Raw genomic sequence first — 21,210 nt, 5'->3', positions numbered from 1 at the left:
GTGACTATATATGAATTTCTAGATTATATTCCTTAGTAATATACTAACAGTATGGACTTAAAATTCAACCTGAGACAGTTGTAATTTCTCCATAGGCTTATACCCAAATAGAGAGTAAGTTATTTTCTTTATACTTTAATGTACATTTATATTGGTTTTGACTATTTCAGGTAGCTGAAGGCAGGTGTTATACCCCCTTGCCCTCTAACTGATCCTATTGGCAAAATAGGATCACTTCATCAATGCTATGTGTAGAAAACTGTTTATCATTTTACTTAATTTTGATGTAAGGAGTAATCGTTACCACAAAAAACTTGTTCCATTAGAACGAGAATAAGCATTAGCAGAGCACTGGGGAATGAAGAGTTTATACAGCTCATAGATACTTGAGTCAAATCAGCTGCTACAATTTTTCATCTTCATAGGTAGTACATTAGTTACTTATAATTTTCATTTTAAAAGCCTGAAATATTAAATATCATTACTGCTGGATTGAAGAACGTGGAAAAATCAACTTGAGATCCACTTAACCTTCACACAAGCTTTAGTTAACAACCTGGCATAATTACCCATTTAAATAAAAGGAAGTCACAAATATACAATCTATTAAAATATAGACAGCATTTCCACTTTTCAAAACCTGTCAGGAAAGATTCCTCTTAATGCTAAAAACAAAACATGAATTTTTCCATTTAATTTGGGTAATTTTTAGTTAGAAATTATTAACATTTCAAAGAAATGTACTTTAAAAATAATATTAAAATATGTGAAATTTCCTTACAAACCACACATTATGTGATGAATATGCATTGACAAGTATTTACAAATATGAAACATTAACAAGGATAATATGGAATGCATGTATTAATTTTCATTTGGGTTCCACATAATACTTTAAAATAGTTCAAGACATAGACTAAAAAATCCTGTTAAAAATCTGATTATAGCCGGGCGCGGTGGCTCAAGCCTGTAATCCCAGCACTTTGGGAGGCCGAGATGGGCGGATCACGAGGTCAGGAGATCGAGACCATCCTGGCTAACATGGTGAAACCCCGTCTCTACTAAAAAATACAAAAAACTAGCCGGGCGAGGTGGTGGGCGCCTGTAGTCCCAGCTACCCGGGAGGCTGAGGCAGGAGAATGGCGTGAACCCGGGAGGCGGAGCTTGCAGTGAGCTGAGATCCGGCCACTGCACTCCAGCCCGGGCGACAGAGCGAGACTCCGTCTCAAAAAAAAAAAAAAAAAAAAAAAAAAAAAAAAAAATCTGATTATAGGCCAGGTGCAGTGGCTCACACTTGTAATCCCAGCACTTTGGGAGGCCGAGGCGGGCAGATCACCTGAGGTCAGGAGTTAGACACCAGCCTGACCAACATGGCAAAACCCCATCTCTACTGAAAATACAAAATTAGCCAGGCGTGATGGTGCACACCTGTCATCTCAGCTACTTGTGAGGCTGAGGCATGAGAATTGCTTGAACCCGGGAGATGGAGGTTGCAGTGAGCTGAGATTGCACCATTGCACTCCAGCCTGGGCAACAAGCGAAACTCAGTTTCAAAAAAAAAAAAAAAATCAGATTATAAAACTGAGGCACGGCCATGATTACTCCCACCCATCAGAGCAGTTTGGGCAAGGACTCAGTCAGGACCAGGCCAGGACAGAAGTGAGTAGCTACTATCCTGGTGGCAGCCCAGCAGGACAGCCTCCCCCCAAACCTTCTAGAGGAGAATCAGTCACTCACTCTTGCACCTCTTTCGTTACTCTGACACCCAATGTGGGGCTACGCCCATGTATTAGTCTGTTCTCACACTGGTATGAAGAAATACCCGAGACTGGGTAATTTATAAAGGAAAGAGGTTGAATTGACTCACAGTCTCACATGGCTGGGGAGGCCTCAGGAAACTTACAATCATGGCGGAAGGCACCTCTTCACAGGGTGGCAGGGGAGGGAATGAGTGCCAGCAGGGGAAATGCCAGACACTTATAAAACCATCAGATCTCATTACAACTCACTATCATGAAAACAGCATGGAGGAAACTGCCCCCATGATCCAATCATTTCCCAATGGGTCCCTCCCATGACACGTGGGGATTATGGGAACTACAATTCAAGATGAGATTTGGGTGGGGACACAGGCATATCATATCAGTCCATAATCCCTCCTGGGGACCAGAATCACCAGATTTGTACTATCTGGAGTATGTCAAGTACCCCTGCTTCTCTTTTTTACCTTCTGCCCCATTGGAGTAGCCATTTTCTTAGTGCTCTCTCACTACCCAAAGAGTAGATTTTCTGTTAAAATAAAAAAATAAAAACAAAAGAAATAAAATTGAGGCATAGGACATTTAAATAATATAACAAAGATAGTATAGTCAGTGGTGAGGATTTTGAGCCAAAGTCCTCAGTTTTTAACATAGAGGTGGTAATTATGCTACCAGAAAGATGAAAACATTTTGCAATGACCCCACTTTTCCATAAATGGTCTGAGTCAGCTAGGATAAAGAAAATGCTTTTAAATAAGCCTCCTGTTAGTCACAAATGTGGTAGTTATTAGAGATAAGAAGTACACTCAGCACTCTTAATTTTCTCTACCCACTTTCTTTATTCACTCTCTTGTGTCTTTTATGTGTCTGTCTTTTTATCCTTCCTTTGAAGACAGGGTTTAGCTTTGCATCCTTAGTCACCCAGCAGAGTGATTTCTTCACTCATTTATTCAAACATATTGATTAAATGCCTACTATGTGCCAGGTATCTTCTAGGTGCTGATGACAGAGTAGTGAATATTCAGACAAGGTTACTGCTTTCCAAGGAGATGCCAGTTGAGTGGGGAAAATATACATTAAACAAATACAAAACATTTTTTAAATTGCAATTCGAAAAGTGTGACTGCAGGCTTGGCGCGGTGGCTCATGCCTGTAATCCCAGCACTTTGGTAGGCCAAGGCGGGCGGAACACGAGGTCAGGAGATGGAGACCATACTGGCTAACATGGTGAAACCCCGTCTCTACTAAAAATACAAAAAAATTAGCCGGGTGTGGTGGCAGGCGCCTGTAGTCCCAGCTACTCAGGAGGCTGAGGCAGGAGAACGGTGTGAACCCGGGAGGCGGAGCTTGCAGTAAGCCGAGATGGGGCCACTGCACTCAAGCCTGGGCAACAGAGCGAGACTGTCTCAAAACAATAAAAAGAAAAGTGTGACTGCAAAGCTTAAGTTGCTATAAGAATGTATATTTGGGAGACTTAATAGACTTGGGGGGACGGGGTAGGTTATGAGTCTGGAAATGCTGCTTGAAAGATGACACATTAGCCGGGCGCGGTGGCTCAAGCCTGTAATCCCAGCACTTTGGGAGGCCGAGACGGGCGGATCACGAGGTCAGGAGATCGAGACCATCCTAGCTAATACGGTGAAACCCCGTCTCTACTAAAAAAATACAAAAAGCCAGCCGGGCGACGAGGCGGGCGCCTGTAGTCCCAGCTACTCGGGAGGCTGAGACAGGAGAATGGCGTCAACCCGGGAGGCGGAGCTTGCAGTGAGCTGAGAGCCGGCCACTGCACTCCAGCCTGGGCGGCAGAGCAAGACTCCGTCTCGACTCCGTCTCAAAAAAAAAAAAAAAAAAAAAAAAAAAAGAAAGATGACGCATTAAAACTCAAACCTGGATGGTAAGAGCCAGAAGGAGCATTGTGGTAGTATGAGGGAAGGCTTGGAAGGATATTAAATATTCTAGGAACACAAAGAAGAGGAAAAAGGCCTAGAATACTAGAGACTACGGAGTTAAGTGGGAGTGAGGAAGGAGACGGTTCCTGAGGTAAGCAGGAACCATATTCTATAGATCTATTAAGCATTTAAAACTTTTTCTTGTCCAAAATGTAAGTAATTGACAAGGTTTAAACAAATAAGTGGTAGATTAGATTTCCTTTGCTTAAGGTGTAAAAAATGGTACCTAAATTAAAACACATACATACACACTAACAACAACCAAAAACCCTCAGACTAATTTAAATGAAGCATAGAATATGATCTAAATGATAGTAAGTTTATTTGCTAGTTCCTACTAATGAGAAGAGTATGCAGTATGTAAATATCCAATTAAAGTACATTTGATAAATTATTGAGAATGTTACACAGAATCAAAGGCAGTTAAAAAATAACAGGTGTTAGGCAATATATAACTATCAAGATTGCCATATAGTTGTGTTTACCGGAATACAGGAGTTATGGTTAAACATTTTTGAGATTGATGTGTATATTTTGGAATGTCAGTATTATTATTTAATATTCATAGTAGGCATACACAGATGTTAATTAGGTAAGGTCCTACCCCAAGCCCTACCTCACACTCAGTTCTCAGCATCATTTATCATGTTGTGATAACATATAAGAAACTGCTAGGGATTAAATAGAGAAAAAGAAAGTAAAGTGATAAGACATGGTTCCTAACCCTCACTGAATTTATAAACTAGTGTTAGGAGACAGATAAATAACAGCAGAGCCTCAGTAGCAGAAACTAATGTTTATTGAATTCTTACAAGGAAGCAGGCACGGAACTAAATGCTTAACAAGCTTTGTCTTATTTAACCCCCGCAATGGCCTATATATGCTATTATTAACTACATTTTACACATGATGAAATTAGCTTCAGGGAGACCAACTAACTTTTTCATTGCCATCTAGATAGTATGTGGTGGATTCAGGATTTGAAAGGGGTACCCTCCCCTGTACCACCGCAACACAAAATTATGTTTCAAACCAGCATGTTTAGCCCATAGCTTGCTTCCTCTGTTTTGTTTTTGTTTTTTTGTTTTTTGAGATGAAGTCTTACACTGTCGCCCAGGCTGGAGTGCAGTGGCACGTTCTAGGCTCACTGCAACCTCCGCCTCCCAGATTCAAGTGATTCTCCTGCCTCAGTCTCCCGAGTAGCTGGGATTACAGGCGCCCGCCACCACGTCCAGCGAATTTTTTGTATTTTTAGTAGAGACGGGGTTTCACTATGTTGGCCACATGGGTCTCAAACTCCTGACCTTGTGATCCACCCGCCCCAGCCTCCCAAAGTGCTGGGATTACAGGCATGAGCCACCGCTCCTGCTCTGGTTTTTGTTTGTTTTGTGTGTGTGTGTATGTGTGTGTGTGTGTGTGTGTGTGTGTGTGTGTGTTTTTGAAAAAAAGCATGTGGTAAAATAAATTCCACATAGAAAGGCCTGACTTTGGAATCATTAGGAAGTTTCACATGGAAGTAACTTCCAAATTCCATCTTGAGGTATGGAAAGGACTTTTCTATCCAGAGAGAAGACACTCCAGGCAATGAGAATAGTATGAGCAAAGGTCTCAATGTATCTAGAACTGTCAAGGAACTGTGACTATTCTGGGATAAGGCAGTTTGCATAAGCAGGGAACTATAGAGGGGATAAGCCTGAAAAGGAATGAAATGCATGTTAATATTTTCAAGTTTCCTTTGTAGGTGATGAGTAATCAATATTTTTAAGCAGAGGAGTAACATAAACTTTCCTGTTTTTAGGAATCTAGTTTGGCAACAGGAGAAGGATAATTTGGAGAGATGAGAGATTAGACACAGGGAGAGCATCTGGGAAGCTAGCAGAACAGCACTGCAAATGGAAAATAGGGGATAGATATAAGAAATATGGGCTGGGCGCGGTGGCTCACGCCTGTAATCCCAGCACTTTGGGGTACCGATGCAGGCGGATCACCTGAGGTCAGGAGTTCGAGACCAGCCTGGTCAACATGGTGAAACCCCATCTCTACTAAAAATACAAAAATTAATCAGGCGTGGTGGCACATGCCTGTAATCCCAGCTACTTGGGAGGCTGAGGCAGGAGAATCTCTTGAACTCGGGAGGCAGAGGTTACAGTGAGCGGAGATCACACCACTGCACTCCAGCCTGAGCGACAGAGTGAGACTCCATCTGAAAAAAAAAAAAAAAAAAAAAAAAAAAAAAGGAATATGGAGGAAGTAGAATCCATGGAACATGGTGACTGACTAGATATTAGTGGCTAGAGAGAGGGGAATATTGACAATGCCCCTTGAATTTTCCAGCCTGGGTGACTCTGTTTTGTGTGAGCTTGCGTTTTATCAGAACTTGAGAGACAAGTAAGGGAGCACTATTTTGAGGGCAGAGAATAATGACTAGTTTTAAACAAATTGAGTTTGAGGTATCTGTGAAATACTGGGATAGTGAAATCTAATAGGCAGTTGAAGTATATAGGCTCCTTGATAAAATGGAGATCAGGTTGTATGGCAGCAGTAAAAAGTGCAAAGCCAAAGCAAATGGAGCAAGGACAGGAAGACTTCCTCTTAGCCAACTGGATCGAGATCAGGACAGTACTTTAACAAGGCTCCCTTAACATTCTTGTTGGTTCAGTGGACATTCCTTTAGTCTGAATATACTTGGCCTTGATATACTTCCCCTAAATATAGGATATTCTGGAAATATCTAACTGAAAGAGCAAAATATCAGATCCTGTAGTCTGTGCTAACAGTTCCAATGATTGTAAAGGATGATTTTACTACAAATGTCAATGAAACGAGAAGTATACTCAGTGTGAATTTTGCCTAAGGGCAGTTCCCTGGGGAATCTAGTTTTATTGAACAGTGACAGAGCTAGGGCAAAAAGGAGTTTAAGAAATATTACTACAGATTCAAGAATAACTGGATACAGTTATGAAATTACTTAGAAATGGTGATGCTAAGTGTCTGAGACTATGTTTCTCATTATATTGTGCAGTCTTTGTGAGTGTGTGTGTATTTTAATTTTTATGGTACCAGGTACTTCTGATATGTCTGTTGCTTTGGAATGAATATGTACATATTTGGGTTTGACTGGACCCTTTAGTATAATTTTCTGAATACTTTGGACATTTTATTTCCATTTTTCCCATTTTATAAGTATTTTACCTACACCTATTTTCAAATGTCCCATTTTAGGTTTGAGAATTATACTGAATTATACATAATGTCCAATCATGCGTTTTCAATCTAAGTAGCGGTTTCAGTTCAGCTGATATTGCTTTTCCACTTCTTGTTTATCTTTGCTTACTTAACTAAAATTACCAATGAGGTAAAGAAGTGGTAACAAAAAAAGAAATGTCTTCCAAATCAAGTTTACTAATAAAGATAAGAGCCAATTCTGTGCATTCAAAAGATCTATGAACTGAGGCAAGGGATTTAGCCCTTTTTATACACATACAGGATGATCTGTGGAATTTACATCCCTCACTGCAGATACAAAATAAAGCAATTTGGGTAGAAATTCGGCAAGGTTCCTTCCAGCTGTATAATGCTAGTATTCAGGTAAAATGAAAGCACTAACATCTTGATAAAAAGTATTTTGATTTTTTTCTCATGAAAACACTTGAATATATTATTTAAGCTGGTTGTTTAGTGTATGTAAACTCCCTATTCTAGAATGAATATATTTTGCACACCTTTATGTTTTATGATCTCTAAAACAGGGTTAAGAGACTTGCAAGTACATGGCAACCTCATTCTGAATTTAACCTACAGTTAACTATCTCAATGACAGACGTGTTACTCTGAAATAAAATAATGACACTGAAATACTATATATTTCCTAACCCAACTGCATATTAAAGACTCTCATTTCTTTTCCATGTGGGCTATTTGATACCCCTGACATTAGAATTTCAACTTCTTGTTGTCTACGCTTTGAAGATCAGAATCCATTCATACCATCACCTTATAAAAAATTTTCCTGCCGGGCGCGGTGGCTCAAGCCTGTAATCCCAGCACTTTGGGAGGCCGAGACGGGCGGATCACGAGGTCAGGAGATCAAGACCATCCTGGCTAACATGGTGAAACCCCGTCTCTACTAAAAATACAAAAAACTAGCCGGGCGACCTGGCGGGCGCCTGTAGTCCCAGCTACTCGGGAGGCTGAGGCAGGAGAATGGCGTGAACCCGGGAGGCGGAGCTTGCAGTGAGCTGAGATCCGGCCACAGTACTCCAGCCCAGGCAACAGAGCCAGACTCCGCCTCAAAAAAAAAAAAAAAAAAAAAAAAAAAAAAAAAAAAAAAAAAAAAAATTTCCTATATGGTCATGTAACCCTAACCTTAACCCTGATGTCCTCCTACTTAATAAAACTGTTTACATGGTTGAAAACAAGTGCATTTCAGGATATAAAGTACTTTAATATAATAATTCAATCACAGCAGTCAAACATTTCAGAATGTTTCCCTGAATTTATTCAATATACATAATAGCCCAACTCTGGGCCAGAATTTCCACTAGGAAAATTTTATTTTTGCAACAAAAATTTTTTTGCAGACAATACTACTTTTTGTTTGCACTGTATTTCCTAAGCTGTTCAGCAACTCCTTTTCTATTTTAAGGTTTCCCTAAAATATATGTATTTCTGTGTACGTGTATGTATGTATGTGTATATACTTATACACATGTTAAGAATTTACTAATTTTACTGGGTCACTGGTGGATTTTGTATTTTTTTCCTAGTATCAATTTCATGTGTGTCTTAAATATGAAACTGCATTATTTAACTCTGAAAGGCATTTTTAGCTTTATGTGGAAGAAGCTATTTGAATACAGTGGCATTACTTCCAAAGAACACATTTCCTTTCTTTTCTTTCCTTTGTTAGAGATAAAAATGTGCCCCGTGAAATTTTTCTGCTTGAGGAAAACAAACAATAACAAAATAGCTTCAGTAGTGTTCAGTTTGTGACATGGATATAAACTAGAACTATGAATCTATCTTTAATGTGTTTGCTGTCTCTAGGTGTCTCTGACATCTCAAAAAATTACATGATCTTAGGAACCATATATATTTCAATGTCATTGTGTTACTCAAAGCCAGCTCTTGGACTGAAAAAAAGAAAAAGGCAGGATCTTGAAGAGATAGTTGCACTCCTATATTCAATGCAGCATTATTCACAATAGCCAAGAAGTTGAAAGAATCTACGTGTCCTTCAATGAATAAAGAAAATGTGGTTTACCCATATAATGGAATATTATTCTGTCTTTAAAAAGAAAGACATCAAAAGGCTGGGCGCAGTGGCTCACGCCTGTAATCCCAGCACTTTGGGAGGCTGAGGTGGGTAGATTGCCTGAGGTTAGGAGTTTAAGACCATCCTGACCAACATGGTGAGACCCCATCTCTACTAAAAATACGAAAGTTAGCCAGGAGTGGTGGCAGGCGCCTGTAATCCCAGCTACTCGGGAGGCTGAGGCAGAATTGCTTGAACCTGGGAGGCAGATGTTGCAGTGAGCCAAGATTGCGCCACTGCACTCCAGCCTGGGTGATAGAGCAAGACTCCGTCTCAAAAAAAAAAAAAAAAAAGAAAAAAAGAAAGACAGACATTTTGTCATATGTTACAACATGGATGAGCCTTGAGGACATTATGATCCATGAAATAAGTCAGTCACAGGACAAATACTGTATGATTCCACTTATACGAAGTATCTAGTCAAATTCATAGAAACAGAGAGTAGGTGGCTACCAGGGGCTGAGGGGTGAGGAAAGTGGGGAGTTGCTATTGAGTAGGCATAGAGAGTCAGTTATGCAAGATGAAAATTTTCTAGAGATCTGTGGTACAACATTGTGCTTATTATTAACAATGCACTGTACATTCAAAACTTTATTAAGAGGGTAGATCTCATGTTACATGTTTTTACCACAATAAAAAAGGAAAAAATAGACAAACGTCTATTTAGGTCACTAACTCTACACACACATACACACACACACACACGTACACACACACCAAATCTAAATTTTTATTTCTATGTTTGAGTAGTCACACGGCTCTGAGGAAGTTCAGGAGAGAGGGATCAGTGACTTTCTCCTTCTCCTCTGGGCAATTCATTATACACAGGCTTTGATTAGAGCCCAGAGAAAAAGCATGTGGGATGGGTGGGGGTGTGTGTGTATGTGTGTGTATGTGTGTGTATATGTGTGTGTGTGTGTGTCTAAGAATGCAGGGAGGGCAGAAAAAATGCCAGTAGATGTGCCCAGATAGACTGTGAGATCCACATTTTAGAGCTACTTTGTGACAATGTCCAACGAAGACTTCTAAGTGTTACACAGAGTTACTTTGAGAACAGCAATGGAATTAGAGGTATTATGGAATTAGAGGTATTAACTACAAGAGAAAAGTTCTATGATTGAGCCAGCCATAAGTGAAGAACCTGGCTGGTTCCCTCAAATGTGCTCTCCCTTTTGTAATGTCCGGGTGCCTTGGAGGACATGATACTCCCTCAGAATATTGAAAGTAGTCATTGACTGGTCTAAAGACTTTCAGACGTACAGAAAAGCTCCAACAACTGATAGAACAGGTTATATATACCACTGTCCAGTTCAGTGAAACAGTTTCAAAAAAATAGAAACCAAGACACTGTAATTGTTCATGTATGCTTCTATTGGATATCAATATTTAAATCACTCTGAAATAAGATTTAATGTTTGTTTCTTTTTAAAATGTGGGCTCTTTCCTGTTAGCCTCTAAGTATTTTCTCATTTTAGAGAGGTGGGTGGGGGAAAGTGATTTTCACTCACTTACATGTAAAACAAAAATATATCTATTTTATCCACAAATGCCCAGACATTGTCAAGACATAAGTGCAAAATGTACCAAAATGTTAGACTGTTAGTTATTTTGCATAAAACACACATCCAAACACATATTAACTGAATAGCAGATGGCAGAGGAAAGAAAATCAGTTAGATTGCAGTGTGGGTGAAACATGCCCAATAAGTTCTGTAAAGATGGAAACCTGGGCATAAGAGAAACCATATTGAGTAAACAAATGGAATGCCTAATCTGATTCTTTCATCTTCACTGTGTTTGATTTATCCTGTCCATAAATACTTATCATTTTTATCATGATGCCTTAAGGCTATTTTTGATGGAAAGGGAGGGGTAAACAGAGTATGTTTACGTAGTAACACATTTGGGGAAATCATCTTGGAATAAATACTTTTAATGATGTATAGTGCTTCTTAATATTCATCAGTGGGTGAAAATGAATTTAGATAAAAATGCTAATGTACTAGGAAAAAAATGACGAATGTGGCTGTATATTAGTCTAGAAACATAAGAAGTATATATATTAGAGCTTGTTTTATGAATGAAATTAATAAATTATTTATATATTTTAACATCATCCAGTTTATAAATTATTTTTTCTAATTAAAATAAAAGCAGAAAAATAGGGATAAGTATCTAAAATAACATATAGCAAAGAATTTTTAAAATATTTGCACACTTACTACTGATTCAGGAATTTCAGCTTAAAAAATCACATTTATCTAAATTAGATTGAAACTGAGATGTTTACTGAGATGTAAACAAGAGCAATGATAGATGCTAGGTCCAGAGAAAGCAATGAGATGACTTAGAACTTAAGGAGCTAATAACGTATTTGTTTTTCGTTTGTTTGTTTGTTTGTTTTTTGATACAGAGTCTCACTCTGTCACCCAGGCTGGAGTGCAGTAGTGCAATCTCAGCTCATTGCAACCTCTGCCTCCTGGGATCAAGCGATTCTCCCACCTCAGCCTCCAAAGTAGCTGGGACTACAGGAGTGCACCACCACGCAGGGCTAATTTTTGTGTTTTTAGGAGAGATGGGATTTCACAATGTTGGCCAGTCTGGTCTCGAACTCCTGACCTCAAGCGATCCGCCTGCCTCGGCCTCCCAAAGTGCTGGGATTACAGGCATGAGATACCCTGCCCGGCCATTAAGAAGCTAGTAATATATTTCTATAGCAAATGAGTGATCTGATTAAACTAGACTCCAAAATAATATTTACCTGTATGTTCTGATACCATTACAAAACCAGAAAACACAATCCCTAAACAATAGAGAAAAAACTGATTGCTTCTGGAGGAACATCTTTGCTTTTAAGTGAATTAAGAAGGGATTCATTAAATGAATTGTGGGGAAGGGTATGCTGTTTAAAAAGCCAAAGTATCAGGGAAATGTCAACTTGGACAAAGGGTTAAACATATAACAAGCTGGGTGCGGTGGCTCACGCCTGTAATCCCAGCACTTTGGGAGGCCCAGGCAGGCAGATCATCTGAGGTCGAGTTTGAGACCAGCCTGGCCAACATGGTGAAACCCCGTTTCTACTAAAAATACAAAAATTAGGCCAGGTGCAGTGGCTCGCGCCCATACTCTCAGCCCTTTGGGAGGCCAAGGCAGCTGGATCACCTGAGGTTAGGAGTTCGAGACCAGCCTGGCCAACATGGTGAAACCCTGTCTCTACTAAAAATACAAAAATTAGCCAGTAGCCAGGCGTGGTGGTAGGCACCTGTAATTCCAGCTATTCAGGAGGCTGAGGCATGAAAATTGTTTGAACTAGGGAGGCGGAGGTTGCAGTGAGCCAAGATTGTGCCACTGCAATCCAGCCTGGGCGACAGAGCAAGACTCTGTCTCAAACAAAAACAAAAACAAAACAAAAACAACAACAAATAACAATGAAATTTCCTAGGCCGGGCGTGGTGGCTCATGCCTGTAATCCTAGCACTTTGGGAGGCTGAGGCAGGTGGATTGCCTGATGTCAGTAGTTCGAGACCAGCCTGGCCAACATGGTGAAACACTGTCTCTACTAAAAATACAAAAATTAGCCGAGCGTGGTGGCGGGCGCCTGTAATCCTAGCTACTCAGGAGGCTTAGGCTGGAGAATGGCTTGAACCCAGGAGGCGGAGGTTGCAGAGAGCCGAGATCGCACCACTGCACACTCCAGCCTGGGCGACAGAGTAAGACTCCATCCTCCATCTTCAAAAAAAAAAGAAAGAAAGAAAGAAAAATTTCCTAAGCCCACAGATACTTGTCCATAAAAATAAAACCTGTTGAGTACTCTTATTTTAGAATGCAGGTACAGAAATTATAGTATAACTATTCAGTTTATAAGTGGTGGGGATCTTTTTCAAATAGATTTTTAAACTGCTTGTAGAACAACCTCCTTTTCCTGTATATTTTTAATCTGCTCCTGTTTCCCTCTTCTAGAGATGACCAATTAAAAATACCCCAGAGACCTCTTATGTGAAAACACTAAAGAACTCATACATTGCTCCCTAGGACAGGTGTGCATCAATTACCATGGCAGGCCGTGAGTGAATCTTTGCAAACTGCAATGCTGAACTTAATATATGCACATTTGCAAAGCAAAAGGCTATTAATCAATCATGCAGAGTCACTGAGTGCAGCTCAGCAGAACTGCAAACCACAAACTTGCTTTCCTTTGATGCTACTTGGCTGAAACCTCAACTCAAGCAGCAGTGCTGTCCTTCTGAAACTAGCGAAATGGTATTGTCATAGCCCATTATAATTTTCATAGCAGGTATCTTGAAGTTCTAAAAATCAAGTCTGTTTTGCATGCATGAAAGCAAGCCCCAAGTCCCGGGCAGGTGGGTAGGTGGTTATTTCTGGCTGCAATTTTGCTAAGTCTCTAAACCAGCCCTGCTTTAATTAGGAGCTTTTCTTCTGAGTTATTTTGATGTTAATAATATATGGCGGTCGCATTCCTTGTACATGTTCCAAAACAGTGATACAAACATTATTAAATCTAATCAGTGTTTATGGAGTATTCCATATGCTACCCACGGTGAATCTTTTGAAATGTCATTTTAGTGGATAATGCATAAAGAAGGGTTGGTATATACAATGACATGCTTTTGTTCCTTCAGTCAATGATTTTTATGAAAAATTTTCTACAGATGGTAGTTGCTTTCAATTTGTATTTGACCATATTTTTTTTTTTTTTTTTTTTTTTTTTTTTTTTTTTTTTTTTTTTTTTTTTGAGACGGAGTCTCGCTCTGTCACCCAGGCTGGAGTGCTGTGGCCGGATCTCAGCTCACTGCAAGCTCCGCCTCCCGGGTTCACGCCATTCTCCTGCCTCAGCCTCCCGGGTAGCTGGGACTACAGGCGCCGCCACCTCGCCCGGCTAGTTTTTTGTATTTTTAGTAGAGACGGGGTTTCACCGTGCTAGCCAGGATGGTCTCGATCTCCTGTCCTCGTGATCCGCCCGTCTCGGCCTCCCAAAGTGCTGGGATTACAGGCTTGAGCCACCGCGCCCGGCTTGACCATATTTTTAAAAGAACATTTTTTGTTAGACTTCTATACAACAAATATTTAAATTCACAAAGATTTCCTACTTCAAAGAATACGATAATTAACTTTCCTTTTACTAAAGAACAAAAACAATACTGCAAATGCCTTAAATAAAGTAGAACAAGTTTAAATGAAGCCTCTCAGAATTATGCATTAAGAAATATTTAACAAGAGTTGAAAACTAGGCACCACACCTAAAATACCTAAAATAACATTAAGATGAAAAACCAAGAAAGGCAAAACTTGGTCTTGCCTAAGATAGCTGAGTAACTGCCCAGACTGGACAACTATTGAGCATTATAATATAATGTCCTTCCTATTCTCTGTATTAACGATCAACTACTAGTACTCAATGTAGCCATTAAAACTAATTCTCATCAGATGGTCCTATATTCCTGAAGATATAGATATGTGTTTTCTCTCCTTAAGCAATTCTATTAGGCAAATTATGGCTCTAAGAAGCAGAGCTGCAGATGCAGACTGCACTCATCAGACATAAGGCCAACCACAGAGCCTCCTCCACATGCAGGCAGTGGACAATGGGGGCTGTTCATTTACCTCTTCATCCACAGCCATGTGCACAAGTAACAATGTTCATCACCAGGGTCAATGTTTCTAAACTCTAAGATGAATGATACATGTTTAAGAAAAATAATTTACTGGCTGGGTGAGGTGGCTCATGCCTGTAATCCCAGCACTTTGTGAGGCCAAGGTGGGCGGATCACCTGAGGTCAGGAGTTTGAGACCAGCCTGGCCAAGATGGCGAAACCCTGTCTCTACTAAAACTACAAAAATTAGCTGGGCATGGTGGCGGGTGTCTGTAATCCAAGCTACTTGAGAGGCTGAGGCAGGAGAATTGCTTGAACTGGGAGGCAGAGGTTGCAGTGAGACAAGATTGTGCCACTGCACTCCAGCCTGGGCGATAGAGCAAGCGAGACTCTGTCTCAAAAAAAAAAAAAAAAAAAAGAAAAGACAAGAAAAATAATTTACTTTGATAACTTTTCAGCAGTCTCATAGAGATGGTTTAGGTTATCATTACCTGAGCAGAGAATATACAAAGAGCTGACCTGTGGTGTTTTACTGTAGGCATCGATATATTTGAGTCTAAGTTGCACAGGCCTTTTATACTCTACTATATGCAGGTTCTTCCAGATCTCTTGAACCTTTGTGTTTGAATACAGACTATCACAATCTGTTTATTAGCTTAGATAGAAAAAAACAAGAACAAAAAACTGAGATGCCGTCATTAAAAACAAAAACGCCTGAGATGAAAAGCAAAAATTCTTTTTGCAAAAGATAGATTTAAAAAATGTACTATTTGACTAGTTCATTGTATCTACTATGAATGTGGGGCTGTTTTGTCATTTTACTGATCTTACGATGCTTTCCAAACAGCTGGCAGGCAGGCAATGTTTTTTATAGTTAATGAAAGGAATTTTATATAAAATGACAGTGCAGTTGCCACCTGAAAATATTAAGTTGTACATCAGATTCTTAGCTACAGGAGGTATTTATTTGCTCCTTTTATTATAGCTTTCTATAGGAGTAAGTAAGGCACTCTTCTCACGAGCCCCACATCACCTGCTGTGGAAGCCTTGCCAGAACCAGAGCAAGGGGCTTCTCAAATGGGAATATCATAGAATATATCACTTGTTATCTATTTAAATATGTTTTATTGAAAGGAGAGTCATCTGTAGGCACCAAAGGGTAGCTGCCTCCCTTAAAGTCGGTTATTATCAGAGTCAAATTAGATTTAGATACTCATTACACAAATAAGAGCCAAATTTTGCCAGGTGCAGTGGCTCACACCTGTAATCCCAGCACTTTGGGAGGCCGAGGCGGGAGGATCACGAGGTCAGGAGTTCGAGATCAGCCTGACCAACATGATGAAACCCCGTCTCTACTAAAAATACAAAAATTAGCCGGGCGTGGTGACACGTGCCTGCAATCCCAGCTACTCAGGAGGCTGAGGTAGGAGAATCTCTTGAACCAGGGAGGTGGAAGCTGCAGTGAGCTGAGATCGTACCACTGCACTCCAGCCTGGGTGACAGAGTGAGACTCCGTCTCAAAAAAAAAAAAAAAAAGAGGCCGGGCACGGTGGCTCAAGCCTGTAATCCCAGCACTTTGGGAGGCCGAGACGGGCGGATCACGAGGTCAGGAGATCGAGACCATCCTGGCTAACACGGTGAAACTCCGTCTCTACTAAAAACTACAAAAAACTAGCCGGGCGACGTGGCGGCGCCTGTAGTCCCAGCTACCCGGGAGGCTGAGACAGGAGAATGGCATAAACCCGGGAGGCGGAGCTTGCAGTGAGCTGAGATCCGGCCACAGCACTCCAGCCTGGATGACAGAGCGAGACTCCGTCTCAAAAAAAAAAAAAAAGAACCAAATTTTAAAATTAGGTTCAACAAGTTATTTGATTTAGCCTATAAAGAGCCCCTTTTTCTGATTTTTTTTTTTTTTTTTTTTTTTTTTTTTTTTTTTGAGACAGAGTTTCGCTCCTGTTCCCTAGGCTGGAGTGCAATGGCGTGATCTCAGCTCACCACAACATCTGCCTCCCGAGTTCAAGAGAGTCTCCTGCCTCAGCCTCCCGAGTAGCTGGGATTACAGTCATGCGCCACCACTCCCGGCTAATTTTGTAGTTTTAGTAGAGACGGGATTTCTCCATGTTGGTCAGGCTGGTCTTGAACTCCTGACTTCAGGTGATCCGCCTGCCTCAGCCTCCCAAAGTGCTGGGATTACAGGCATGAGCCACCGCATCCGGCCCCTGAGCTTACTTTTTAAGAACTGGCATAGGCCAGGTGCAGTGGCTCATGCCTGTAATCCCAGCACTTTGGGAGGCCGAGGCAGGCGGATCACCTGAGGTCAGGAGTGTGAGACCAGCCTGGCCAATACGTGAAACCCCGTCTCTACTAAAATATACAAAAATTAGCTGGGCGTGGTGCCGGGTGACTTAATCCCAGCTATTTGGGAGGCAGAGGCAAGAGAATCATTTGAACCCGGGAGGCAGAGGTTGAAGTGAGCCGAGATTGAGCCACTGCACTCAAACCTGGGGTATAAGAGCGAGACTTCTCAAAAAAAAAAAAAAAAAAAAAAAAAAAAAAAAAAAAGGAACTGGGATAAACGTAAGAATAAATGTTAAAATATTTCTATTTGTAGGAATATATCATAGTTTACAGCAAATACTAGAGTTGCAAAAGATCTTTTGCTATCAACAACCTACTTTTTAGTCAGGAAGGAAATCTCAAAGCACCATCTCTGATCCAACTTACATTTTGAGTGGTAGGTTTCATGTGAAAGGGTTTTTGTTTGTTTGTTTTTTCATTCTTGAAAAACTAATCAAAATCAGTAGATTCAGATAGACTCCCAGACCTCTCCAAAACTGTACATATTAAACCAGTGACTAAGAGTCAGCTATGGTTTCTGGTGTTTTCTTTCTGTATGCCTTCAGGCACACACATGTAATTTTTGTGCTTCAGGGAGTTAGTGCTTCATAAAAACAGAGATGAATGGTTATAAAACATATACCAGTGCCCTTTGGAAGTAATTAAAAATATGGCCCTTCCCCATCCTCATTTCCTTTCCTTTTGGCATTGCCCCTTCTATATCCTATGTTCAGCTTTTCTTCTACCTCGCAAAATATATTTGATTTCTCTTTGTACTCTCCCATAAAGAATCATATGCTTAAACTTACAGAAATGTGCCCTAAATACATTTTTAAAATTGCATTAAAACTAAGAAGAATAGCCGGGCGCGGTGGCTCAAGCCTGTAATCCCAGCACTTTGGGAGGCCGAGACGGGTGGATCACGAGGTCAGGAGATCGAGACCATCCTGGCTAACAAGGTGAAACCCCGTCTCTACTAAAAAATACAAAAAATTAGCTGGGCGAGATGGCGGGCGCCTGTAGTCCCAGCTACTCGGGAGGCTGAGGCAGGAGAATGGCTTAAACCCGGGAGGCGGAGCTTGCAGTGAGCCGAGATCGCGCCACTGCACTCCAGCCTGGGTGACAGAGCAAGACTCCGTCTCAAAAAAAAAAAAAAAAAAAAAAAAAAAACTAAGAAGAATAAACTCAAGAGAACATTGGCTCCAATTCACAAACTATGTAGAATATTTTCTGTTCTAAAAGTACACCTTCATTGTCTTCGAAGGAGTCTGCAAAGTGAGAATTATAAACAATATATCTTCATTAAATACAGTGGGACATGTATTTGATGAATACATTAAAATTTAGTTACAATTAAATTTTCAACTCTATTGCTGTGGGCTTTTCGATTTGACAGATTTGACACTAACATTTATTAATCCAAATACTTTAATAAAATTACATCTTTCCAAATTATGCCACATGCAAATATACTTTTAAAGGTATAAATTAGCATGTCATGTGTATATATATGCCTGAAATCAAAACAGTTTCTAAGATGATTCTCAACCAAAACTGGAAGGCAACTTTAAAGATCTGGCAAGTAGCCATTTAAAATACATACATGGCTGGGCACAGTGGCTCACGTCTGTAATCCCAGCACTTTGGGAGGCCGAGGCGGGTGGATCACGAGGTCAGGAGATTGAGACCATCCTGGATAACATGGTGAAACCCCGTCTCTACTAAAAATACAAAAAATTAGCCGGGCGTGGCTGCTTGCAGGCGCCTGTAGTCCCAGCTACTAGGGAGGCTGAGGAAAGAGAACGGTGTGAACCTGGGAGGCTGAGCTTACAATGAGTGGAGATCACGCCACTGCACTCCAGCCTGGGGGACAGAGTGAGACCCCATCTCAAAAAAAAAAAAAAAAAAAAAAAACACAAAAACAAAAGCGAATGTATGTGAACATACATGCATATGTATATATGTAAATGTGAATGCAATTATATATAAATTCATTTAATTTATATTACTTATTTTGCAATAATAATTTATTAAGGCCGGGCGCGGTGACTCAAGCCTGTAATCCCAGCACTTTGGGAGGCCGAGGCGGGCGGATCACGAGGTCAGAAGATCGAGACCATCCTAGCTAACATGGTGAAACCCCGTCTCTACTAAAAAATACAAAAAACTAGCCGGGCGAGGTGGTGGGCGCCTGTAGTCCCAGCTACTCGGGAGGCTGAGGCAGGAGAATGGCATAAACCCGGGAGGCGGAGCTTGCAGTGAGCTGAGATCCGGCCACTGCACTCCAGCCCGGGCCACAGAGCGAGACTCTGCTCAAAAAAAAAAAAAAAAATTTATTAAAGCAAAGAAATATTAGGGGAAATAACATTATGATAATAATAAACACCTTTTGTTGTGCGTTAGGGGCTATGATAATGCCTATAGCATATGCTACCTGCATTATTTTGGATTTTTACTGCATAGTAATGCTATATTTCACATTATTTATTTGATCTGACACTGAAAATGAGCCATGTTATAAAGTTGTACTGCACACTCTATTCTTAAATTTGTGTCCATACTACTCCAAAAGTAACCCTAAGTCCCTAGTGCATAACATGACTCAGGTTAATTCTCCATCTAGCACTCTCTCTTCCAGTCTCCAGGTATTAAAGAACTGCATAATGGCATTCTAAATGTTTCAGCTTAGAAAATGTGCTCCTATCAGTAATCTTATAAATAATGTCATAAAGGATAACTGACAACCATAGTGGACTCATAAATACTAAATGAATTAGTAATAAAATCTCTACTAATTCCATCTGAAATTAAAGGCATAGCTTTTAATGAAATTTTTTTATACTTTTCTTTTTACTCCTTCTATGCTGAATATAATGTTATATATTTCAAGTAAAATAAAAGATCCTTCATTTGACTCAGTTTGTAATGTAAGAAATTATCCGTGACGGGCGCGGTGGCTCACGCCTTCAATCCCAGCACTTTGGGAGGCCAAGGTGGGCAGATCACGAGGGTCAGGAGATCAAGATCATCCTGGCTAACACGGTGAAATCCTGTCTCTTCTAAAAATACAGAAATTAGCCGGGCATGGTGGCGGTCACCTGTCGTCCCAGCTACTCAAGAGACTGAGGAAGGAGAATGGCATGAACCCGGGAGGCAGAGCTTGCAGTGAGCCGAGGTTGTGCCACTGCACTCCAGCCTGGGCAACAGAGTGAGACTCTGTCTCAAAAAAAAAAAAAAAATTATCCAAAAGGTTTAATGTAAGAAGTTCTCCAAAAAGGTTAACCTACATTCAAGGCAGCCTCAGACTGAGAGATAATTTTTTTTTTTTTTTGAGACGGAGTCTCACCCTGTCACCCAGGCTGGAATGCAGTGGCACCATCTTGGCTCACTGCAACCTCAGCCTCCTGGGTTCAAGTGATTCTACTGCCTCAGCCTCCCGAGCAGCCAGGGCTGCAGGCGCCTGCCACATGCCTGGCTAATTTTTGTATTTTTAGTATAGACGGGGTTTCACCATATTGGCCAGGCTGGTCTCAAACTCCTGACATTGTGATCCGCCCGCCTCAGCCTCCCAAAGTTCTGGGATTACAGGCATGAGCTACCGTGCCCAGCCAACTTGAGAGATAATTTTAAGGGTAATCAGTTTGTTCTAGTTTGCCTGGGATAGACTTCCCAGTTTTAGTACTAAAAGTCCTGTGTTCATGGAAATTCTTCAGTGTCTACGGTTAGTTAATTTAGAGGTAGCACTCAAACATATGGTCCTTATGCTGTTTAACCATTTATGTTGTGAATGTTTCACAAAAACAAATAAGTATGCTTTTTTGGTTACAAAGTAGTATGTCTAGCAGCAGAAAAACATATCCTTTCAAGAATATATTTAATATTATTAATTATTATTTAATATTATCAATTATATATATATAATTTTTTTTTTTTTTTTGAGACAGTCTCACTCTGTTGCCCAGGCTGGAGTGCAGTGGCACAACCTCGGCTCACTACAACCTCCGCCTCCCGGGTTCATGTGATTCTCTTGCCTCAGTCTCCCGAGCGGCTGTGATTACAGGCACACACCACCACACCAGGCTATTCTTTGTATTTTTAGTAGAGATGGGGTTTCACCATGTTGGTCAAGCTGGTCTCAAACCTCTGACCTCAGGTGATCCACCTGCCTTGGCCTCCCAAAATGCTGGGATTACAGGCATGAGCCACCACATCTGGCCAATATTTATTATCAATTATAT

General features: G+C 40.6%; 1 protein-coding gene across 6 annotated transcripts in view; it reads right to left on the bottom strand.

Annotated features, from left to right (window-relative positions):
* Window positions 1-21,210, bottom strand: part of DIAPH2 (diaphanous related formin 2) — a 923,693-nt gene that overhangs the window by 263,853 nt on the left and 638,630 nt on the right. The gene's annotated exons all lie outside the window — the stretch shown is intronic.

This window comes from Rhinopithecus roxellana, chromosome 7 (assembly GCF_007565055.1).
Source record: "Rhinopithecus roxellana isolate Shanxi Qingling chromosome 7, ASM756505v1, whole genome shotgun sequence".
Taxonomy (NCBI): domain Eukaryota; kingdom Metazoa; phylum Chordata; class Mammalia; order Primates; family Cercopithecidae; genus Rhinopithecus; species Rhinopithecus roxellana.
Note: the sequence above shows the minus strand (reverse complement) of the source record. Positions and strands in the feature narration are given on the sequence as shown.